Source organism: Peromyscus maniculatus, chromosome 7, assembly GCF_049852395.1.
Source record: "Peromyscus maniculatus bairdii isolate BWxNUB_F1_BW_parent chromosome 7, HU_Pman_BW_mat_3.1, whole genome shotgun sequence".
Lineage (NCBI taxonomy): Eukaryota > Metazoa > Chordata > Mammalia > Rodentia > Cricetidae > Peromyscus > Peromyscus maniculatus.
The window spans coordinates 38,430,466-38,456,316 of record NC_134858.1 but is presented as its reverse complement, the minus strand read 5'-3'; the positions used below and the strand labels follow the sequence as shown (position 1 = coordinate 38,456,316).

At 42.5% G+C, this 25,851-nt stretch overlaps 1 long non-coding RNA gene across 2 annotated transcripts in view; it reads left to right on the top strand.

Moving 5' to 3' along the window:
- The window catches only part of LOC121830800 (uncharacterized), a 110,417-nt gene that overhangs the window by 69,217 nt on the left and 15,349 nt on the right, over positions 1-25,851 (top strand). For both annotated transcript variants that reach the window (XR_006074024.2, XR_013052711.1), the window contains one exon: positions 24,457-24,738. This is a non-coding gene — a long non-coding RNA (uncharacterized LOC121830800). The remainder of the gene's footprint in view (positions 1-24,456; positions 24,739-25,851) is intronic.

Here is a 25,851-nt window from a genome sequence, read left to right as displayed (position 1 = left end):
TTTACTCCAGATCTTGAGGTGGAGTGACATACACCTTTAATTTGAGACACACCTTCTGCTGGAAGCCTATATAAGGACAATGGAAGAAGGAAGGTTCATTTGTTCTTTCTTGGCCTGCTTGCCCTCACCTTGTCAGCACATCCACTCCCTTACTGTCATTGGAGCCTACTTCTTTAGGATTCCAGTGTCTACTGAAGACCATCGGAGATACTCAGACTCATGGGGCTGAGAAACTACTATATTCTTAGAATTTCCATGCACAGCTAACCATTGTTGGATTCAGCCTGTAAGTCATTCCAAATATATATATATATATATATATATATATATATATATATATTCATTCTATAAGTTCTTTGACTCTAGGAACTCTGACTAATATAGAAGTTGGTACCAGGGACTGGGATACTGCTGAGAAAGGCCTGACCATGCTTTTGACTTTGGTACTTTGGGTTAGGAAAGCTGTGGAATGCTTTAAGCACTGCTTAATGGGCCATATCAGTAGGAACATGGGAAACAGTGGTGCTGAGGATGGTTTGCACTGTGGGGGGCCTGGATCAAGATGTTTCAGAGGAGAGGAATGTTAGTTTGTGGCCTAGAGACCTGTCTTGTGATATTTTGGTGAAGAATGTGGCTGCTTTTTGCCCTTGTCCACAAAGCCTGCCTGAAGATAAAATGAAGACTTTTGGATTAATTCCATTGGCAGAGAAAATATCAAAACAGCCTAGTATAGATTCTGTTGTGTGGTTATTAGTGTTAACTCTGATGAAGATTTATAATGAAAAGGAGGAAGCTGAACAAATAAAAACACAAAATACAGATTGAGAGAAAGGGGTACTAGGAAGTGGAATAGAGCTAAATCATGTATTCAAGGAGACAAACCAGTTAAGATGTGAAGTAAAGGAAGTAGTAACCTCAGGGCAAGATCCCACCCAGCTAAAATTCCAACTTGTGAAAGGAATTAAAGAAAAGCTTAGAGGCAGATGTGGTAGTGCATGCACTCCAGAGGCAGAGGCTGGCAGATCTCTGAGTTTGAGGCCAGCCTGGTCTACAGAGAGAGTTCCAGAACTGCCAAGCATAGGCAGGGAAGGAAACCATTGAAAACAGAAAGCTGATGAAGATGTAATTGAACAAAGGTGTCATATTCCATCCCCAGCAAACAGCAGAACTTGGCAGTTTCGGGCACATGGTTCTGTCTTTAGAGTTAAGGATAGAAGTAACCAGTTACGGAATTTGCCTCTATGACTAAGGAAAGCTGCTGAGGCCAGGCATGTGTCAGGGATGTCCCTGAATGAAGGCCTAGAGATGCTGAAATCTGTGAAGCTGTGATGTTGAAGTCTGGATTGCCTTAGAGACCCTAAGATGTTGGAGGTGCCAGAGCTGTAGGATACCTGCTGAGAAAAGCTGTTAACAGGCAGTGGAAACAGCCCAAGAGAGAAAAGTATGTTGCAGTTGACAAAGCAAAAATGAATTGGAAATTTGAAGATCATTTTAATATCAGACATGGAGATGCAGAGTTTGGAGTTTGCCCAGCTTTGGTCCAGTATTTCCTCACTATTCTCCCTTCCCTACATTTTGGAATGGTAATGTATATCCTGTGCCATTATATGCTGGAAGTATGTGATCTGCTTTTTTATTTTGATTTTACAGGGGATTACAGTTAAGAGATTACATGAATCTCAGAAGAAACTTTGAACTTTAGACTTTTAAATAAGTTTGAGACTGTTATAGACTATGGGGACTTTTGAAGTTAAACTGAATGTGTTTTTGCATTATGGTATGGCTGCAAGCCTTTGGGGGCCAGGCAGCAGAAAGTAGTGGTTTGAATGAAGATGGCCTCCAAAGGGAGTGGCAGAATAAGGAGATGTGAAGTAGGTGTGGTCTTGTTGGAGGAAGTCACTGTGGAGGCGGGCTTTGAGGTCTCACATGTGCTTAAGCCACACCCAATGAGACAATCCACTTCCTGTTGCCTGCATATCAGCATGTAGCAGCTCCTTCTCCAGCGCTATGTCTACCTGCACACAGCCATGTCTCCCCACTATGATGATAATGGACCAAACCTCTGAAACTGTAGCCATCACCTCAATTAAATGTTTTCCTTTATGAGAGTTGCTGTGGTCATGGTGTCTCTTCAGAACAATAGAAACCCTAACTAAAACAGATTCCATTCATCCTGATTCTAAGTTTCCATGTCTTAAAAATGAACCAAATCTTGTAATCCTTGCATTAACCATGAACACAACCAAATTGCACATTATCCTTGATTCAGAACAGGCTCTCTTATTAGGGAAGTCTTTGGCAAGGAGAGAGGAAACCTGTCCTGAATCCCACTCCAGGAAGATTCATGAGCTGTGAAATAATTGCAGTTGTACAGATTTGGGTTTGAAGAGTTTTAACTTATAATGTGGTATATCACATCTATCCCAGAGCTCTGAACAGTGGCAGATTTCTCATAGCCTTAGTGGCATCTCTATAGCCACACCACTCACCACTGATAAGAAAGAGCTTTGACCACAGAGAATAAGAGAGTAACTGACTAGAATGCTCACAAGATGTGGGCGAATGCTCCTGGTGTTTAGACAAAATTGATCATACTAAGAGTAGTATCTTTCTTGTAGTAGATGTCAGAAGACAGGAAGCCTGGAGTAGTTTTATCTATACCTCATTCAGAGGCAGGAATACCATGGTGCCAAACACTGTGGATGAAATGGATTCATTTGTTCAGCATTAGTATACAGAAAAAGAAAAAAAAAAAAGGATTCGGACTTCATTGTGGGTCAGAGCTCCTAGAATCCTGTGACTAAGATGGCGAAGACTGTAAATGTCCTAAATATAAATTGCCTAATGGCTTTACAATTTCTAGTCATTTAGATAATTGATCATAGTATTACATGCCTTGGAAGAGTGAGTCTCTATGTAGGTATTGTACCACACACACATTTTAGGTATGGTGCAGGCATGGCAGGGGCCGATGATGTGCTAACATCTATAGCTATTGACGAACAATGTGGGCGGTTATCACTATCCAGTCACCTCCATTATGCCCTTCTCTCAAGGCTTTCTAGAGTGAGAGAGAAGGGGGACCTACAGAGAACTAGGGAAGTCTCTGAATAGCCCCTCATAGAGTGTCATATATGCTAATTTATGTTAATGCCATGTATGTTCCCATTGGAAAAGAGACTGAGAACAGCTATGTTGGAAAATGACATTTGATGTAAACACAGGCATATCATGTATAGAATTCAAATGGAGCCTAGTTATTTTAAGATGAGAAAAGGCAACATACTAAGACAGCTTTCTGGTAATGGAGTTTAACATATATTCCTTGAGATGGGTTCTGCTATAGACTATAAAAGAGTAAACTATGTGCAAGCGTGCTTATTTTTGTCCCATTATTGTTTGGTTCATTACCTTCATAAAGCCTACAGGTTGTCTCGTCACTTGAACTCTTTCCTCAACAGTTGCTGGAATGATTAGGGGCTATGGGTGCTAGAGGTAAATATCATTCGGTGAACATCTACTATGCGGGTAACATGCTTTGTGTGTGTGTGTGTGTGTGTGTGTGTGTGTGTGTGTGTGTATAATTGTCTATAGCACATACTTTAACCCTTAAACTCATCCTATATTTTCTCCTGCCTGGTGTGGCTTGGCCTGGGTGAGGAAAAGATAACCCTGGGTACTACTCACTCACTCACTGGGTACCACAAGGTATTCCATTATGGTGAGTGAACATGTGATGGGGAAGGGGGAGAGAGAGAGAGAGAGGAAGGGGGGGCAGAATGATTCATGTGCTGTGGAGAGAGGCAGGCAGATCTGAAGAGGCAAAGGCTGTGAGGAACAGACTGATGTTGGTGTCCTACCCAGGGCCATGGCAACACCCAGGCCTGAGCTGCAGCTAAGGACCATGTCTGGGTCTGTGATCCTACTGTAGCCAGGGTCTGTGTTGATGGCCATGGCTCCAGTTAACATAGAAGGCTGTGCAGATGTCTGGGATCTGAGTCACCACCTGATGCCCTGTTGTTGGAGTCCGAGGACCGCACAGCCTGAGACCATGCAGATCTGAGTGGCCTGTACTAGCACCCAGGGCCATAGTGACATTTTGCCAAAGCTGCTGCTGCTGAGGGCCTTGTCTGGGTCTATGGTTCTGATGCAGCTGAGATCTATGTTGATGTCTGTTGCCCAAGTTACTACAGAGGTTCATGTGCACCATACCTATTGAAGTCTGAGGTTGGTGCTCATCCCTCTCTGGTCATGGGATAGTGGGCCTAGAAATCCCAGCATGGAATAGCTGGCCTTGCTGACAACTTGGGAAAGTTGGCCCCATACCTCATCACAGGTGTGGGAGACCTGGCTTTGCCCCTCACTTGAGGGGAGTGGTTCCAGTGGCCCAGACTGACCAACTCAGCTACCACACAGGCACACATCCTGGGCCTTGGGTTGGCACACCCCAACATCTACACTATCTATGACCTGCTGGAGCACATGAAGGTCCTGAGAAACCATAGCCACAGGATCTCCACAACTTGGGACAACAGTAGGATATCCAAGAGGATTTTGGTGAGGGTCCAGTATTGATGGTGCACCAGAAGCCAGAGGCCTTGAACCAGACCAATAACTCATTACACAATGAACATTTGCAAGTAAAGCTGTTTAGACACAAGGGTCTACTGTGCGACACACTACAGCTCCCAATGCCACTGAGATGAACGAAGAGGTGATGGAGAGGCAGAAAAGACAGAGAAGTGAAGTGTTATTTTCCTTTGTTTGTTTTTGTTTTGTTTTATAAAAAATATTTTTTATTTTTCTATTATTACTTTTATTTTTTTTTATTTCTTTTTCAATTTTCCTTTAGTGGGGGGATGCTACAAGGGTGAAAGGTGGACATGGAGGGACTGGAAAATGAATGGGATTGGGGTGCATGATGTGAAATTCCAGAAGAATCAATAAAAATTGTGTTAAAAATAATCTTATATTTTGTTACTCATTAATAATGGAGGGTGTTGATATACAAAGAAGACTGATTACTCAGAAACCTACTAACCACAGAGAGATTAAATAGCTTGAATCTAGGCTCTCTTAACTCTTCTTTTGTGAGCTCACACACATGAGGTGTTTACTGGGCATGGAAAGGTGTGTCAGGTTCCCAGAGCATCTCAGTAGGAGCTAAGGGCAGGAACTGGACAGTGGAAACTTTGAAATCCTGGGACCACTTTGAAGAATTAAAGCCAAGTAGAAATCTTTGTGGCTACGCCTTATGAAACGTATAGGTCAAATCCCGTGAAATTGCCAGCATTTGGCCAATTTCTATTTATAAAAATGAGAATTCCAATGATTTAACCTAACGCAAGTTGTATAATCAGTGCTGAGGTGCACTTAGTATGAGGACTGGAATCAAGATCTGGTGATTAAAATAAAAACAGAGAGGGGTCGTTTCCCTTGGCTCCAAAGCTGCACATTCCACAGTTCTGAGATAACTGAATTGGTAGCCCCGAGCAACTTTTGTTTTATGTGGTGCTAGAGATTGAATCCAAAGTGGCATGCATACTAGGTAGGCATGCTACTAACTGAGCTACACCCGCAAGCTCTGAGAACATCTCTCTAGGGGAGAAGGAGAAGGGATTTCTAGTTCTCTTATACTCCCATTGGCACTAGAATGAAAGGTACAGGCTTCTCCAACTAAAACCTCTGCCTGGCTCTCAGCCCTCTGTCTCAGGTCCCAGAGATGGCTTATTACCCATCTTCAGAGCCTGAGTTTTACACACACACCCACAGACACACACACAGACACAGACACAGACACACACACAGACACACACACACACACACACACACACACACACACATGAGAGAGAGAGAGAGAGAGAGAGAGAGAGAGAGAGAGAGAGAGAGAGAGAGAGGGAGGGAGGGAGGGAGGGAGGGAGAGAGAGAGAGAGAGAGAGAGAGAGAGAGAGAGAGAGAGAGAGAGAGAGAGAGAAGATATATTGAGTGCCTAGCAGCCTTGGATATATCAGAATGCGATCTTATTTAGAAATAAAGTAACTATAGTTGTACTAGCTAAGATGAAGACTTAGTGGAGAAGAATGGAAATAACACCCAATGTGATCAATGTGCTTCAAAAAGCAATGAGAGACAGAGATGCCCAGGGAAGAGACAGGCATTTGATGACACAGGCAGAGATTGGAGTGAGGTGCCTGTCAACCAAGGAAAGACAAAAGGGACAGCCACCACAGAAGGCAAAGGAGCACCCTTTGGGGAAACCCCACTGGTTTGAAAAGAATGCAATTGCGCTTTCATGTGGCCAGGTAAGGTCACCCCTGAGCTTCTGAGGAAACATGGTCCTGCTGATGTCTTGATTTCATATTTCTGCTGCCACAACAGTCAGGTAAGAAAGCTCTCCTATTCGAAGTTGCCTAGTTTGTGACACTCCATCATGGCAGCCTTAGGAAATGGATCTATCTACCTTAAAGACTCCCTACCAACCCCATGCTCCTGTCTTTCATCAGCATGCTTATGAAAATAAAGTTGTCATAGGAAAAGACAGGCATTGTATTTCAGAAAACATAACTCACTAGACTTACTCATTTCAGAATGTTCTAGAGAGCTGGAAGATTTTTCTTTCCAGAACTTTGAATTTGGGGATTGTGCATGCAAACTCTGTCCCAGGGTGAGTTTTGTTAAACATGTGATGATTATCTGTATGTTCAGTTTACTCTGAGCCTCAGTCTTACTTATGGACTGTTGAACAAATGGGTTGGCTTCCCTGGAAGCAGCAAGGTCAAGGGTTGGGTGGGTCCTCTCTAGTATCAGACTGGTTTACTATCAGTCATTACTGAAGTTGTGTTAAGCTGTAAGTGTTATTGTGGAGATGTAATATTTTATGTCAGTATCATCATTGGTAATTAATCCAGTATGCATCCAACAGTTATATGGTCATTAGCCAGATTAAGACATAAGTCAAGCACAGATATATTCACAGTACTTACTGAGTATCTGCCCTGTATCAGACAAGGGCCAAAAGATTTCCAAGGCCTGATCTTGCTGGCTGTGATCTATAACTCCCACACATGGTGCAACTGTTGTTAAAAACAATTTATGTGTATAGGTATTTTGTCTGCATGTATGTCTGTGCACCGTGTGTGTGTCTGGTGCCCGAGAAGGCCATAAGAGGGCATCAAATGCCCTGAGACTGGAGTTCGTGAGGCGTCATGTGAGGACTGGGAATTGAACTCCAGTCCTCTGGAAGAGACACAATTACTCTTGACAGTGGAGCCATTTCTCCAGCCCCATGATGGTTGGTTTTCATGTCAGCTTGCCACAAAGTAGAATTTCCTGCGTGGAGAACTTCAACTGAAGAATTGTTCTGTTTGCCTTCATTGCCTGGGGGAGATCCATCCAAGGAAGATTCTTTACTGTTGGCTTGCATGGCCTTCCCTCTATTCCCTTGCTGATGAGGATGCATATTCCTCCATTTCCATCATGGACTGAGAACCAGTAGCCTTCCAGGAATTCTTGGGGTTTGGGGCACCATATTGAGACTTCTGAGGCACATAGTCTTGTGGACTAAGCAAGTACGAAGCTGTAGGCCTCTCTAGTATAAGACAGTCACTGTGGGACTGCTCTGTCTGCTGAGGCACTGAGGCCCAAGGACTGAGAATCTCAGCCTCTCAGGTATGAGGCAATCTTTGGTACTATAGGAACCCATGGGTTCTGTTCCTCTAGAGCAGCAGTTCTCAACCTTTGGGTCAGGGCCCCTTTGAGGATCATATGACAGATATCCTGCATATTTGGTATTTACATTATGATTATGATTCATAACAGTAGCAAAATTACAGTTATGAAGTAGCAATGAAATAATTTTATGGATGGGGCTCACCACAACATGAGAAAGTGTATCAAAGGGTTGCTGCATTAGGAAAGTTGAGAACTCCTGATCACCTTTGCTCTTTCTGAAATACAGTCTTTCTGTGCAACCTAAGCTGACCTTGAACTTGAAATCCTCCTTCCTCAGTCTCTGAGTGCTAAGCTTACAAGCACTCACAGCCATGCCTTACATGCCTGGTGTTGGAACTAGTTCATTTGTCACTAAGGTAAGAGATGAGAAGGTGAAAGGGACATCGTCAGTCAGGTGTCACCCTGGGACAGCATGGAAAAATGAAATCCCAGTGAACCCTAGAAACAGGAAAGACACACACAAATACCAACCACAGCTGGGAGCAATAGAAAAGCCTGCTGTAGGTGTGAATTTGAGGTTCATGGGTAATGGGAACAGGAGCTCTATCGTCCACTGGCCTGGGTGTGGTAGATAGAAACTGAATTTCTCTGAGCTTCGTTGTCCTCACTGGACATGTGGGTCTAGTACTATCTCCCATGTTGAGTTAATGTAATGGTTACCCCTCACATACAAGTGCATAACACGTGTTAGCTTATCAATACAGCCGAGCTTTGTATTTTCTGTCCCAGACCTATTTTGGACTAAAGTCCTATCCTCCTAGGAACCTCCCTACTTTGACCAGAGTGCAAATATATGCTGTTACAAACTTAAAATTTAAAAGCAGCCATTTCATTTTGAAGAACTGTTTTATTTTTGGATTTGTGGATGTGTGTGCATGCCTGTGTGTATGCACACTTGTGTGAAGGTACTCTCAGGCCAGAAGAAGCTGTTAGATGCCCTGGGGCTAGAGTTGCAAGCAGTAGTGAGCTGCCTGACCTGGGCACTGGGAACTGAACTGCTCTTCTATAAGAGCAGCAGGTACTTTTAACTGCCAGGCTCTTTCTCCAGCATCTCCTTCCATCTCATTAAAAAAGAAAATGAACAAAATATTTTCAAAAAGCATCTCCATTTCATCCACTTAGTCACGGGAGACTGTTTGGATCCTGCATATGCCATGCCCGCTTCATTGACTCAGGGGATGCACTGGTGCTGTCCCCTGGCACACAACTGGTCCATAGCCCTTCAGTGAGGAGCTCCTGGGGTTTCTAGTTGTCAGTGTCTGCTCTGGTCAGAGTCTCTATGGATGCACAGTCATCAAGAGCGGTTTTGGGCTTTAGCTACTTTCTTATCCTACGCCTGCCTGTGCAGTCAATCTGGTTTCCACCCCAGGGCATTTGTATAGTTCTCTCCCTTATGTAGTGTACTCAGATGGTCTTTGACTTTCCCCGATTCTTTAATCAAATGCCACCTCATGGGGAAGGGACCCCACCAACACCACCTTATCTAGAACAGCACACTGTCTACACTAATCTGTCCTTCCTTCACTCGGCAGGCAAGTGGACTGAGACCCAGAATTATATCACAAGCTTTTTTTTTTTTTTTTTTTTTTTTTTCAGTTATACATCAATCTGGATTTTCTCTGTATCCTCCTGTTCCTATACTCTGCCTTGTCTGGAGAGTGCGGGCAGTATGAAGACCAAGTCTTTATGTTACTTTTTGCTGTATCGCCAAGCCCCACATGGTGCCAGGCCCATAGCAGGCCCCATAGCTCAAGAAATGTTGATGTCTAATTGAATGGTTCCATCTGGGATGCTTCTATTAGGGACAAGTCACAAAACCTTTGCTAATGGACCTCTCCGGCATTCCTCACTCTATATTCTTCTCAATCTGCAGCCAGTATATTCTATTCCCGCCCCCTCTGCTCTGTTTGGTAGATTGCTTTGTCTCCTTTTACTCCCACCAAGGGCAGAGCCCCTTATGTCTCCCAGAGCAGGGACATTTGTCCCCAGCATCTCATCATGGATAGACATTAATGCCAGCCATCTGAATGGGTCTGGAGTCAGTTTTGCTGACTGGTTTAGATTCACGGTGCTGCTCGATTTCTCCCTAATGGTTATAAATGTGCCAAGGCACAAAAAGTGAAAAGTCCAGTGTGTAATGAGTCTAAAGGGACCTGGTCTGCTGGAGCCCTTCCAGGGACATCCCTGAGACACCCCCAACCCACCCTGCCATCATTATCTCTCATTAGAAAGGACTCCAAAGCATCAACTAAGCACTTCGATTGAGTTTGCGGGGCTGCGTTGATAGCAAGTGCATTTCTGGTCCTGCCTGCCTCTAGCAGCCCCAACAGGTTAGGTTAGATTAGATTTGGTCAGGCTAAGGGCTGGGCATGGTGTTGCAGGTCTTTAATCTCAGCACACGAGAGGCAGAGACAGTCGAATCTCTGTGAGTTCAAAGCCAGCCTAGTCTATGAAGTGAATTTTAGGCCAATTAGGGTTGCTACACAATAATATCCTGTGTGTGTGTGTGTGTGTGTGTGTGTGTGTGTGTGTGTGTGTGTGTGTGTGAGAGAGAGAGAGAGAGAGAGAGAGAGAGAGAGAGAGAGAGAGAGAGAGAGAGAGAGAGAGAGAGAGAAGGCATTAAGGGTGAAAGCAGAGGAAAGGGGATTTATTTAATGCAGACACACCAGGAGAAGGAGCAAATTAAGGGGTCCAGAGACTCCTTAAGTCTTTCCTTGGGGTCCAGGCATGGACTTAGATTTAAATAGATAGGGAGATGACAGATCTTCAGAATTAAGCAACTCTGGTCAAGGTGTGGTCCCACCCACCATTAACCTATAGGCTCTAATTGTCCTGTAGGAAGTTGTCAATTGCTGGAGATCCCACCTCACTCTCACTGCTAATTATCCTCATCTGGGGAGTGGAGGAAGGGCAGACGGTCTTCTAGAGGTCAAGGTATCAAAGAAGAACCTGTAAGGACAGTAAGTTATATCTGAGCCTTCAGCCAAGGTACAGACACAAAATGAGGGCAGAGGTGCCGGGCTTCCATCTTGCCTTTAGATGCTCTGAGGACCCAAAGTAACTTCTGAGTGCCTGCTGCATTTCCAGGCTTTCTACATATAAACAAGCAGTGGGTATGGTACTCCTCTGACTTCTGTGAAAATCTGTGCACACACTATCCCTCACACGAGTGTGTGTAATTCATCCTGGGGACCACTACTCCGTGTGCATAGAGAAGTGACTCCATCTGAAAACCACCACCTACTATTCAGTACAATGGGTGCTTCTTTATATTTTACTCTGTAAAGTTCTTATCAAAGGGTATTTAATCTGTTTCAAACGTTAATAACCAAAACTAGATTATTCCCTGTGTGTGCACACATACCTGCAGGAAAGAGGTCTAGAGATGGAATTTCGGGGTCAAAGGATACGTACGCAACATTTCCATGGACAGACTATTCCCTCCACAGACAGCATGACAACATGCACTCCTGTGCTTGACACACTACATGAACATGTGGCCTCCTCATCCTCACCAGGGTTCATGTTTGGGAGAAGCTACTGGACAAGCATATGGTTTCACAGTTTCTCCTTGCCTTCCCATCCCCCTCTGCTTCTCCTTCCCCTCCCCCTCCCTCTTCCTCTTGCGTGTGTATGGTGTATGTGTGTGCACTCACATACTTTCCCATGTGAATGGGCATGTGCATATACCACAACACACATGCAGAGGTTAGACTGCAGTGTACACTCGACTAGCTAGCCCTCAAGCTTCCTGAGAACCTCTGTCTCTACCTCCTGTCTCCCCATAGGAGTCCCGGGATTACAGATGGTGGCTCTACATGTTCAAATCTTCCCCCCTTTTTTTTGTGGGTTCTGGGGACTAAAACTCAGTTCCGCACACTTGAGCAACAAACACTTTACCAACTGAGCCATCTCCCAGGTCTGCATTTCTCATATATATTTAATGTGCTATTTATATTTCTGTGGGTCGTCAGTTTGTGAGTTATCCTGTTATTGTTCTGGGTTATTGCCCATGACTTAAAACAAAGACCTCTGCATGCGTTAAAGGCATCAGCCCTTTAGACTATGAAAACATTTTCCCAGTTTTCATTCATCTTTATGTTTTATTCATATTTAATTTACCATGCCAAAAATGTAGTTAAATTGGTCACTTTTCCATCGAGAGATGACTTTAAATTCCTAGGTATTTCGGCTTCTTTTCATATTGCAATCTTAAATGATATATTTTTTCATTACATTTTCTTCAGAATATTTTATTATGAGATATATTATGAAATGGCACTTAGAAAGTATAAAAGGTATTTTTTAAAAATGCATGCATGCCCATCACTTAGCTTAAATAAAACATTACTGATGAAGCTGAAACCTCCACCTGCCTCCTACTCTACCACATCCCATCATGACAGTGCAGGTATGGTGGCAGATGGCTTCATGGTGGCAAGAGCTACAGCTGGTTAAACAGGAATCAGAGAAAGGACAGACAATAGGACAGGGCTGTAAACCTTCGGGCCTGTCTTTTCATGAGCCACTACTTCCAGCGAGGCCCCGCCTCCAAAGGTTCCATAATTTCCTCAACATCAGCATCCGCTCAGCTTTAGCATTCAACACATGAGCCTGTGGAGAGCCTTCCACATTCAAAAGACTTTAAGGACCTGGGTATGTGTTCCTAAACGAGGCCTAGAATTGTCCAGTGTCTTCTCTTCTGCAGCTTGCTTTGTCCTTCAATGTATTTGTAAGACTTTGTCCATACCAATGGATTAGTTCCAATTTATCACAATGGCTATTTGACAGTTACCCACGTGTCTTTCTGGAAGTGGACAATCGGATGTCCCTATTGTCTTTTGTTTATTAGAAACAAAGAGGCAAAGAAATCCTTGTTTGGATCTTGAACAGTAGAGAGTTTCCTCAGCACAGAATGGAAAGGTGTGCTTCCCTTCGCTGCTGCACATTATCCCAGCTCCTGTCATACTGTTTCCAGGGAGACAGGGGCCCAGGAACTGTGCTTGAGAGGTCCCTTGCTCTTTATTCCCTAGTTGCCCTTAGAGTTGTGAAACTTTAATAGTTTCCCAATCTTCGATGGTGCAAAAGAGAACCCTATTCCGTTTGATTCACTTGAGGACAGTGACTTTGAGCATTTTTCCTTTTTTATTTTTTATTTTTTATTTTTTTATTTTCATTCAGTGTTGGGGATTGAGCCCAGGGCTACATGCACACAGGTAAGCATTCTACTTTTATAGATACAGAGCATCATTCGTGTGCTCATTAACAAGGCTTTTTTTGTGTTTAAATGAATGGATTGTGTAGTTGAAGAGATGGCTGAGCAGTTACAAGCCTGTATTGCTTTCCTAGAAGACTTGAGTTCAGTTTCCAGAAGCAGAATCAGGCAGCTCACAACTACTTATAACCCCAGCTGCAGGAGATCTGATGCCTTCTTCTGGCCGTGTGGGCACCTGCACTCACACAGCATACATACACATATACATGTAAATACAAAAGAATCTTAAAAACAACAACAACAACAACAAAAAAAAAAACTTCTAAAGAAGATTTGCTTGTTGATCTCTTTTATCTATTTGGAAGCGTTTTCTTTATTTTATTATATTTTAAATGTAACTTTTATAGGAATACTATTGTTTTGGTTTTGTGTATAAGCTATGGACCGTATTTCAGGGGATGTGTGATAGAGATCTAGAATGTTACATTCTCTAATACATGAAGTAGTGCTCAGATCTTTTCTTGATGGTGGGCTGGTCTGAGTGTCTCTCTTCTAATGAAACAGTGATGGTATGCTTCTTCATAAATCAAATTAGGTCACAGAGTGGGTGTGGCTTCCTGCAGGTTTCCACTTTTCTTCTTGTAACTCATCCAGGGGTAAACCAGCCGCCATGCTGCAAGAACATCATCCACACAGGTCTGGAGAGAGGCTCGGCCAGGAGCCAAGGCCAGCAGCAAGGGCAGAATTGAGACTTTCTGCCTACAGTCATGGAAGTGTATTGCCTTAGATGCAAATCCTTGAACAACTGCCTGCCAGCCTTCAGGCAGCAGTGGTCCCAGTCAACAGCTGAGAGGCAGCTTCAAGGGAGACTTTGAACAAGATCCACCCAGCCAGTCTGCTTATGGAGTCCCAGTAGACCCGTGTGGAATAATAAACATTTGCTGTTCTAAGCATCATAGTATATTTCGCTCACTATAATAGAATATCATGAATGAAGGCACTCCTAGATAAATTTGTTTCTCATAGTCTAAAGCTTGGTGTCGCAAGACTCGGGCACTGGTGTACAGGGCTGTTGTGATCATACTTTCTGGTCCACACACAGTACCTTTCCACTTTGTCCTCTCATGGTGATAGGGCCAGGCAGATCCTGAACCTCTTTTTATTTTTATTTTTTCTGAACCTCTTTTCAGAGGGACACTAACTCCATTCTTGAAGCCTCTATCAAGATGACCTAATCACCCCACTTCTGTACATATCGGGGTTACATGTCAACATACAAATTGTAGATGGAAACAGTCTAAAACAACCACTGAGTTTTGAGTTAGCAGAAGCTGTTGGTTAAGAATCTAAAGTGATAGTTAATATCAAGTTATCTTGTTGGGGTTTCTTTTTCTTTAGTTTTTTAAGACAGGGTTTTTCTGTGTAGCCCTGGCTGTCCTGGAACTCACTTTGTAGACCAGGCTGGCCTGGCCTTGAACTCACAGAGATCCACCGGGCTCTGCCTCCTGAATGCTGGGATTAAAAGTGTGCACCACCTCCACATGGCTCCTCTTGGGGTTTCTTAATGGTTTCTGCTTTTGCCTTTATTCTTTTTTCTCTTGGGTTACATTTTATTCTTAATTTCTTGCATTTCACACTCACTTGATGACTTTTAATCTTTTTGTTTGAAAATCTAAAAAGCCTTTAAGATCCTGGATTTTCTACTGGTTTGCTTTTATTGTAGAACATAGAATCTGTGATTAATTATTACTATATTTCCTATGTAGGCATCTTTGACTTAAGGGTTATAAGAGAGTTTCTACTTCTCTTTATAATTTAGTTTTGAATTTAGTTTTACCTTTATTGCTTGTTGATCTGAGAATGTTATCTACAATACCTTCTCTTGATCCACCCCTATTGATAGGTTTCTTCTGATTTCTGAAGGTTTTATTTCATGAATTTAAAAACTGGTGTTTGGTACCCTGAGTCACGAGTATTCTTCATTGTATGTTTTGTCTTCCATCATTTTGATGTGCCCTCTTTGACTTGCTTAAAGCTTTTTGGATCAGTCTGTGACCACTTTCCTCATCTCCATCTTTCCCAGCTCTTTGTATCCATGACCAATCTTGACAATGCCTTTCTGTAAACCCAAGGCAGTCTGCCATCTGACAGAGTGTGTGAAGGCCCTCCTCTGGGACAGAAATTTGTTAACTTGGCTCTTGTTATGGTGGAACATTTATTGATGTCTCCTTCCTACTTTCTTACTCCAACAATCTCAGTTGTCTCAGACAATAGCACTATTCTGTATCTCATTTTCCCTTCCAGTCTCATCCCAGAGTTGGTTCTTCCTCAAACCATACCTGGTATCTAGATCTTAGCAGTTTGCTCATCAGCCTGGTCTGTTAAACCTTGTGAGTAGATAAAGGTCCAGCACAACCGAGACTCCACTTGACTTATTTTTGTGCCAGTGTTAGAACAGAGCATTTTTTTTTCTCAGTAGGGTGGTATCTACATGGTACAGCCTGAGCTCTCCATCACCCATGATTATGTTGTACCTACCAGCTAATCTCTGGGACAGTCAAGGACAGTCAAGTCAGAAGGTCTAAGGTTATGGTCATTACCTTCCACTTTTTGTAGACATTACTGGAGTGTCATTCTTCAGGAAAGCAGCCATCTCCAGGGACAAGCTAAGTGACAGGAATGTCTAAGTGACTCTCCTCCTCTTAGTTCTTGCTAGAAGTCAGGTTTTTGCATCATAACACATGTGCTTTCAGTGGTTGTTTCCTGTGGTTTCCTACAAAGTAATTCTACCACAGTAAAGGCTTTCAGTGGGATCTGTAGGAGATTGTTTCAATGAACCTTGGTAAAGGGCCTTCATTGACCAGTGAGATGGCCCAGCAAGCAACAATATTTCCTGTCAAGTCTGATGACCAAAGTTGAATCCATGGAAACCACATGGTAAGAGGAAGGAGAAAATGGATTCTCAAAAGTTGTCCTCTGACCTCCACATACATACAATAAATGTGTACTAATACTCATACACAGGAGCATGAGGACACACAAATAATAATAAGAAGCAACCAGAAGACTCAAAGTGAGAAATTCCCTCCTCAAAATAGTTAAGTATTACAACAACAACAAATACTTAAAACACGGTGTATAGCTTGAATATATTTTTAATGTATATCAGTTAATTCACTTTGCAATCTTAGGTGAATGATGTCATTATTATTATCATCACAGTATCTTTGTAGATTAGAAAACTCAAACTCCAAGAAGTTGAATGAGAAGCATAAAGTGATGTAAGTTGTACATGTGAAAGAACCACAGGCCTGTCTAACTCACACATCACATCATTATTTATAGCACCTACTATTGGTTTTCCCAGAAGTAAGCAGATTGTATGTGTTTAATTGATTAGTAATCTTATGCTGAAATGATTCCATATCCTTACTAGTATGGGGGCTTACTCACTAGAGAACATTCTATGAATCTGAGTATCACCAGGAACCAATCAGTCATAGGGCACAGCTTCTAGATAATAACTTTCCAAGTTTATTCTTGAATTTCTTTAGAAGTCTTCAGATGAATAAAAGCTTGCTCAATCATGCTTAGAACAGCCTACAGCAATGGTTCTCAACCTGTGGGTCACAATCATTTTTGGGGTCAAATATCAGATTTCCTGCATATCAGATATTTATATTATAATTCATAACAGTAACATAATTACAGACGTGAAAATAATTTTATGGTTAGGCGGTCACCCCAACATGAAGAACTATATTAAAGGGTTACAGCATTAGGAAGGCTGAGAACCACTGACCTGTTGACTTAGCATTATTTAATCTACATTTTCTTCTAACTTGAGTGTTGAAAGTCTCCCAAAGGTTCAGGTGTTAAAGGCTTGGTTCCCAGGGTGGAATATTGGAAAGAGGTGATGTATTTAGGAGGCAAACTCTTAAGAGAGGTCTTTAGGTCATTGAGTGTGTCTAGAAGGTGGTTGTGGTGTTCCAGATCCTTCCTTTTCCTCTCTCCCCCTGGCTTTCCCCACACCATGCTCCCACAATGACTTGCTGCCTTGCCTTAGGATCAAAGCAATATGGCCAATCAAGTGTGTACAGGGACACCCAAAAACATGAACTAAAATAAACGTTTCTTCTTTATAAGCTAATTATCCCACGTATTTCATTATAGTAATGAGGTGCTAACGCTGAATCCCATAAAAGATGGTGAATTGGTTAGAATAAATCAGAATAGTTGTTATAACAAACACACCCTAGTCCCCAGTGATTCAAACAATAAAAGATTGCCTTGCTTGTGTTAATTCATATTAGCTGCTGCTAATCTGGCAAATTTTCAGTTATTCATTGTGAGACTTGAACTCCTTTTCATTATGGCTACACTTCACTAGGTCCTTAAGTCTTCTTAAGGAAGTCATAGTATTTTAGTATAGTAATTAGTATTTATATTAGCATTATAGTACTTATATTGATAAATTAGTATTTATAATAGTAATTATATTAGTATTTTAGTATAGTACTTAATATTTTCATTCATCAAATAAAAATAAGGAAATGGAGGACTTTTTGTCATTCTATTTTGGTTTCTGAGACAGAGTGTCAAACTCATTGTGTAGCCAAAGCTAACTTTGAATTCTTAGTGAACTTATCTCTACCTCCTGAGTATTAGGAATATAGTGGGAAAACTTCTGGGGCTTGTCTAGTAAGGTTCTTGTTTTAGTTTTATTTCTGTTACTGTGATAGAATTTCTTGGATTAAAAAAAAAGCAACTTTGGGGAGAAAGAGTTTACTTAGCTTACAACTCCAAGTTATAATCCATCATAACTTGAAGCATGTAGTCACACCCACAGTCAAGATCAGAGAGAAAGCATATGTGTGTGGCTACCTCTCAGCTCACATTTCCTACTCTTAATCAACCCAGGACCAAAACCTGGAAAAGGTACTGCCCACTTTTAGGTGAAATCTTTCCTTATCAGTTAATATAATCGACACAATCCTCCACAGACATGCCCACAGATCAACCTAATCTAAACAATCCCCCGTTGAGACTCTCTTCCCAGGAGGATCTAGATTGTGTCAAGTTGGCAATTAAAACTAACCATCATGGGTTAGCTATCTTTTCTGACCATGTTTAATTGGCTATGACTGATTCTCACAGGTCCCTACAAAGGAGATTGGGAAATGTAGTTCAGGGGCCCAAACAAAAGATAATACAGTCTGCAAAGACAGCAGTGTCTAGTTTGAGATCAGATCTCACTAGTTTTTTACTCTGAGTAAATAACAGCCTGTTTGGATACTATTATGTCTTTTTCATCTAAGAGCTTCCCTAGAACAACCTCTGATAGGCCCCTGTCTTTACAACTGGATTCTTCTCTTCAATGCATGTGGTAGTTTTAAAGATAGATAGTATTTTCTTAGCTTCTCTTTCCCTCACTAGATGGCAGGTAATTCATCTCCCCTTGACTTTAAAGGCTGCTTTTAGTGTTTAACTTTTGGTGAGGAGAGGAGAATGGAACAATGGGATGTTGTTTGATACACACACACACACACACATACACACACACACATAATGAAAAGACTATTGGGTCTGTGTGGGGAGCATTCTTCCCCTCTCTGTTTGTTTGTTTTTTTTTTTGTTTGTTTGTTTTGTTTTTTTTTTGTTTTTGTTTTTTTTTTGATTCATTTGCTCTGAGAGGAGCCAGCTGTGATGTCATGAGCCATGGTGGAGAAATGAGAGCCAGTGGCTACAGTGTGAAGACATCTAGGCAGCCAACAAAAAAGAGCTGTGACGTTTTCCAGGCAGTGTGGGTTGAGCTTGGGAGCGGACCTCCTTCTAGGTGAGTTTGTAGAAAATTGCAAGCCCATCCAACAACTTGACTTCAGTTTCAGGAGACATCTTGACCCCAAGTCAGCTAAGCCACGCCTTGATTTCAGAACCATAGAATCCATGAGACGCTAAAGCATTTACTGTTCCAATCCTCTGGATTTGTAATCATTTAATACAGAGAAATAGATTACTGAGGTGAACTATTTTGTCTTACATGCTAACTCCTTTGCCATCATGTGGGTCTCTGGACTTTCCTCTAGGGTCACATAAAGGTTAGTAAATTGTCCCAGGCTGTTTCTCGGCATGCCCCTCAGAGCTGGTATTTATTATTGGCTATGGGTTCCAGGAATGTGAGATCTGTCCCCGGAGCATGTGGAAGTGCAGCAGCCAGACGCACACGGAGCATGTTTCTCTGCCTTCTGTATACAGAGCTAGCATTTCTTAGAGAAGAGCGGTGCTGGCTTTCACCTTTAGGTAGGTGGGTTCTCTGGGATGTCACTGTGCACTTATAGAGCAGGATTCTTTTTCACTTTATGTACCTATGCCCCCTGTGACACCATAAAACCTGCTTCATCCGGCCCTTTAAAGTAAGCAATTAACAGAGATAATAAATCCATCATGATTTCACTTCATAGGTGGAAGGAAGCTGCCATTTTCCCCATTGTATCCTATGTGCAAACAATTCATTAGTTATCACATTTAGAGTACATGGGTCATAGGCATTGTGCTTATTTTATATTAAAAATGGTGTGATGATTTGAGTAATAAATGCCCCACATAGGCACGGATAGTTGAACACTCGATCTCCAGTTTAATGGCACTGGTTGAGGATGTTTGGGTGGTACAACCTTGCTGGAGGAAATACGTCACTGGGGGTGGACTTGGAGATTAAAAGCCTCATCCTACTTCCAGTTTGCTCTCTCTGCTTTGTGTTTGAAGTAAAAGATGTCATCTCTGGGCTCCCTGCTCCTTCTGCCATGCCTGCTGTTCGTGGCCATGCCTCCCATGGCGATGAACTCAGTCCTCTGTAACAGCTACTTCTGTAACCGTAGGCAAATGCTACCACAGGTCACTTCAGGTCGTGGTGTTTTATCAGAGCTACAGGAGAGGGACCACGATAGATGGAGAGGGGTGGAAAACTTGAGGTAGGCAGCATTTTATCGCAGGTTGGTGACCCCAAACCCTAAATTCTATTTTGAACTCTCCCAGATTTTGATGAGCTGTGAGGTTCCTTTACTCCTTGGCAAGAGAGGTGTTATATATTCCAGAAGAGAAATCCTCTTCTAATTAAAACTCAACTGGTAATGTCTGTGGGGCAGAACACAGACTTCTGCAAACCCGTTAGTAGAGCTGAGACAACTTGAACTTGGTATTTTTTTTCAATGCCTGCACGGTCATCTTCTAAATGGCCGTTTATGAGTCTCTTAGTGGATTTTGCCTGAGAAGAGATTTCAGAGATAGTTTCCTCTTAGGTTACAAGTAATATGTTGATTACTTGGCCTAACTTTGTGACTGGAGAGTCATTCCTTCTTCAAGTCACATAGACCTGGGATATGCTCTTTATCCTGCAAGCTGCCTGAGGGGCTGATGTGCTGTCAGGAGAGTCAACTGGGGGCCTATATGGAAGCATACCCTTCATTTCCTTCCTTAGACTCATGATGCCTCAGGATGGCACTTTCCAATGCAACCGCTGCCTTTAGCTTAACCCAGTGTGGCTCGGTGCACATCCTCAGTTTCCCCTGGCGTTAGGGGAGCACATAAGCCCAAGTCAACAGGAAAGCATTCCACTGAGAGGTCTCCCAAGAGCTTTGCTTGGCAGGCTCTGGGCAAGGCTCACTGGATCCTCATTTTGAGATGCAAGGCTGAATTTCATCAAACACTTCCCACTTAGGGACATGTTCATCCAACCTAATTCTAACCTTTCTCACCAGCTTCTCCTTTTTGCTTTTTAATATTTTAACCTTTATTGTCATATTACGTATATGGGTGTTTTGCCTTCAAGTATGTCTGTATACCGTGTGTGTGTGTGTGTTTGTGTGTGTGTGTGTGTGTGTGTGTGTGCGTGTGTGTGCATGCATGCGTGCGTGCAATGGCTACCAAAGCCAGAAAAAGGGCATCAGCTGTTCTGGAACTAGAGTTATGGATGGTTGTGAGCTGCCATGTGGGTGCTGGGAATTGAACCTGGTCCTCTGGAGGAGGTGCTATTAGATGATGAGCTGTCTCTCCAGTCCAGCTTTCCAGCATCAATACTCATTTTCTTGTAGAACAGACTTAGAATAATTTTAAGCATGAATAAAAATAACCAACACATATTTAATGAAGTCCAATCAGACTAGGTATGTTAGTATTGATCTTTGGAGGAAGCAGTTATCGATTTAGACCTCCAGCTCTGCAAGCAGGATTGTCTACCAAGTGCAGAGGCTTTCCTTGTTCTAGAAAAAAATCAAGCTCCCAAATCCTTAGCTCAGAAGAAGACCCCCAACATGGTTGTCTTGAAGGAACATTCTGTTGAAGTCAGAACAGAAGGTAAGTCCAAAGAAAGGATGGGGTGCAGATGGGCTTCAGCTTTGAATGGGACTAGCAGACCTGGGAAGCCATCAGCAGAGTCTACATCAGCAGTGAGCAGCAAATCCCATGCACAGAAGTGAACACATGGTCTCTTGTTTAAGTAACATCTTCTAGTCTTAAGGTTAGACCACAGATCATGCCTACAATCTCTCTCTCTCTCTCTCTCTCTCTCTCTCTCTCTCTCTCTCTCACTCACTCTCTCTCTCTCTCTCCCCCTCCCTCCCTCCCTCCCTCCTTCCCTCCATCCCCCTCTGTGTACACCTGTAGGCCTTGTTGTAACTCCTTGGATAACATTCAGGAAAAGGCTGCAAGGAGGAGCAGTGGTGTGGTTGGTGGCCTTAGATGATGACAGGGCTCAGGTGGGTGACAATGCTTTGTGTCGCTTCCCCTTCTCTTCTGTGATGATAGATCGACCTAGAAACACGTTCCTAAAGCGTCAGGAAACCTGCACACTCCCAAACCCACTAAGCAGAGAGGCGGTGAGGTCATTAGAAATGACCTCACTGTACACTTTCACTCCTTCTAGTTGTAACTTGTCCTCACCCTGAGGTGTGTGTGCCAGGCTCAGATTGTCTCCTCTGCTACACTTGCCTTGTGGCAGTTATAAAAACATGCTCCTCAGCCCTTCCTTTAGGATAATCTCGGAGAGATGTGTAGCTTGGCTAACGCTCCCCGAGTTCTGTCCTTTTGAATCTGGAGCTAAGACTCTGCTCTCTTAGGGCATTCCAAAGCAGTGGCTGACTGAGGAGGTCATGAAGCCGGCTCTTCCTACCCAGAGCAGGGCTCTTACAAGGCCTTTGCTGAGCTCTCCACTACATAGCTCTCTGCCAGACTGTTTTTTCAATTCCATCTCCAGGAGTCCGAAACTCTACAGTGTCCAGTTCAATAAGCTAGCTCTAGCAGGGAAAGGGATGTGACTACCTAAAGAAGGTAGCCTTTAAGAAATACTGGTGTTTCCCTTTAGCTGATGCTAGAATACTTGTGCATGGATACATAGTCATTGGCTCTTATCCTCATGGAGAGCTCTGTTTCAGAATGTTTTGTTTTTGTTTCTTTTTTATATATATTTATTTAATTTTTTAGTGTGTGTGTGTGTGTGTGGGGGGGGGTGTACAGCATGTATATGGAGTCCAGAGGACAACCTGCAGGATTCTGTTCTTTCCTTCTACCGTGTGGGTCCTTGGGATTGACATCAAGTGGCCAAGCTTGGTGAGAGGTTCTTTTACCTACTGAGCAATCTGGCCAGTCTGGTAGTGAGTCACATACATTGAATATCATTCCAGTTACATACATTGAATATCATGTTAGCTCACCTGGTGGGAACTTGGAGAGGCAAAACAATAGTAATAGTGCTCTAGAAGAGAATGTATGAATATTCATGCTCAGTCACATACACAGAAGTTTGCAAAGCTCTACATGTTGAAAAATGCAAAATTAGCTACCGATCCACTTGGGCCAGCCTCTCCCATAAGTTACTTGAATTGTTGTGCTCTTCAGAACTTATCATGTAGCTGCTGTGGATATCGCTCTATATAAATAAAACACTGATGGCCAGTGACCAGACAGGAAGTATAGGCGGGACAAGGAGAGAGGAGAATTGGGGAAACAGGAAAAAGGAGGGAGAGACATTGCAGCCACCACCAGGACAAGCAGCATGTAAAGACGCCGGTAAGCCACCAGCCACGTGGCAAGGTATAGATTTATAAAAATGGGTTAATTTAAGATATAAGAACAGTTAGCAAGAAGCCTGCCATGGCCATACAGTTTATAAGTAATATAAGCATCTGAATGATTATTTTATACATGGATTGTGGGACTGCAGGGCTTGGTGGAACCTGGAGAGAAGCCCTCCAGCAACATGTAGCTGAAGAAGGCTTTGTGTCCCTTTTGCAAGAGAAGAATCTTCACTTATTAATCCTTTGCCTTTGTGTCAAGCATCATATAGATCTTGAGTACTCCACAGGTGTTGATTTATTCTATTTTATCTTCAGCATTATAGGTAGATTTTTTGGGCTCAATTTATATGTGAAAAAGTGTATTTCAATTAAAAGCTTGTCCAAGACCCAGCAAGGAACATATAGAGAAGTTGTGAATCTTTAGATTTTTTGAGTAATTTTGTCTGCCTCAAAAATTACTGTTCCTAACCACCACATCACATTGCTTGCTTGTGTATGGTGTTATATAGTCCTGACCACATACAACGGGATGTAATGGGACAAGTCTTGCCTAAAAGTCAGGCGGCTTGGTAATTAGCACAGACTCTAGCTCTTAGTGTTTGACCTCTTTGAACTTCTAGCTCTTCACACACGCAATGAGTTTAGCCTAATATAACTCACCCGATGGATTAAATTAAAATCAACGTAAGGGTAAATTTCGCAATCACGCTTTGAAGAACAGGGGACGATGATGCAATGGTAGTGATGTTGATGACAAGAGTCATTGCGGTCACTGGTGCTTCAGAAAAGTCTTAGGACTCTCAGCAATTGCTCCCTTGGCAATGAGCTGGATAGATGCTTCATCTCCCTTGGGCAGCTTGGTGCTTGAGCTCCGGAGAAGGGATGGGCCGTTGAAATGATGGAGGGAAACAGGCCACGGTACCATGGATCTTAGGAAGGCAGAACAGTCAGTTCTGCATGGGAATGTTTCTCTGAAGATTCCATTTGCTCGTTCAAATAGATAGTTACACAGACAGGCAAGTATGGACATCTACACACATACACATACATGCACTGGGTATATTAGGATTCTCTAGAGTATGTATAGGGCTTTTTGGCGGGCTTTTGCTCCTAGCTGCTGTGGCATTTCTTGGTTGGCTCTGGGCTATATGTCATCATTTTCCAGTTTGGAATTTACAGGTCAGATTTCCTCTGGCCAGAGTGTTCTCTGTGCATGTCACAGCTCATTGTTTGCTTAAGGTGTGGCCCAGTGCTTCTGGCTTACATGCCTCAAAGTTATAGAATAAATCTCTTTATATACACATTTCAATAGATAATAAATCTTTATATATACTTATAAAACTTATTAAATTTTATTTATTAGGTTTACTAAATTTTTACTTTTACTAAATTTTAATTTACTAAAATTTTATTTATTAAATTTAATACAATCACTTACAGGCTACAGTCCAACTAATTTGATAAAGGAAGGCTATGAACAGAAAGTCCATGAATCCAGAAGTTCCTCAGTCCACAAGGCTGGATGTCTCAGCTGCCCTTCGGCAGATGCTGAAATTCCAAAGAAGAATTTCTGTGCCAGTGAAGGAATTGACTTGCTAGCAAGGCCAGAGAAAGCAAGCAAAGAGCAAAAGCTTCCTTCTTCCACATCCGTATATTGGTTTCCAGCAGAAGGTGTGGCCCAGATTAAACGTGTGTCTTCCCACCTCAAGATCCTGATCAAAGGTGTGTGTCTTCCTACCTCAAAGATCAGGACAAAAATTGGATTCACTCACTTCAAACCAAGCAAAAATAATCTTTCACAGATGTGCCCTCCATTTCTGGGTTGTAGTTCATTCCAGATGTAGTCAAGTTGACAACCAAAAAAGCCATCACATCAAGAAAGACAGACTTTGAATCTTTCAGACTTAAATGGCTATAATCCTTGGAAATGAAGCTATTGTCTGTCTGGCACAGTGTTGTTTACAACTATGGGTCAAAGTATCTTTTCCTCAAATGTTTGCAGTATTATTTCTCCTAACATTGCTGCCCAGATCCTGTCATTAGTCTTTGGGCCAGTAAGGGACACTTGATGAATGAGACAGGAGAAAAGTTTCTGTATCATGAAGGGTGTGTTGCATGGGCCATAGAACAGAAGCCTTTCTGGGCAGTAAGGAGTCACATAAAAAGAGGTGCTGGGTGATCCTCTGATGTCAGAGATGAGGCTGGAGTCAACACCTTTTCTTTAGGTCGAACTAGAGAAAGAGATACAAGATGCAGGGGTCAAGTGAGGTGGGGCTATGGAGAGTCAGGATCTGAATCACACTGAACAGAACAGGCTGAGTCTAAATTCCGAAGCAGTGGGTGGCATCCAGGGTGGGAACTCAGCAAAAGGAGGCTAGGGCCAGAAAATAGAGATTTATTGATGGAAACAACATCTCCGAATCTTGAATAGAGAGGAAAGCCATTCAGCCCCATATAACAACTTGCAGACCCAAGCAAGACATGAGAATTGGTTTGACCTCATTTGGAAACTAAGCTCTTCCCATTTAACTCATTGTGCAGCAGGAAATAAGTTGCCCGCCCAACAGATAAAATCTTACTTTGTAGGGTCCTTGTGAGATGTATAACATATTAGATGATGTTTCTAGAAGTGGTCCATGCTTCATAAAGGTTGATGGTAATAACAAACTGTCTCAGAAAAGGGACTATCTTTTTCTCTAGACATAATCATTCTGAGAGAGAGAGTGGAATAATGTCTTTAGGGATGAGTGCCCTCCAGAGAAAGGCAAAGTTAGTATATTAGTTACTTTTCTCATTGCTGTGACCAAATGCCCAATGAGAAACAACGTAAGGGGG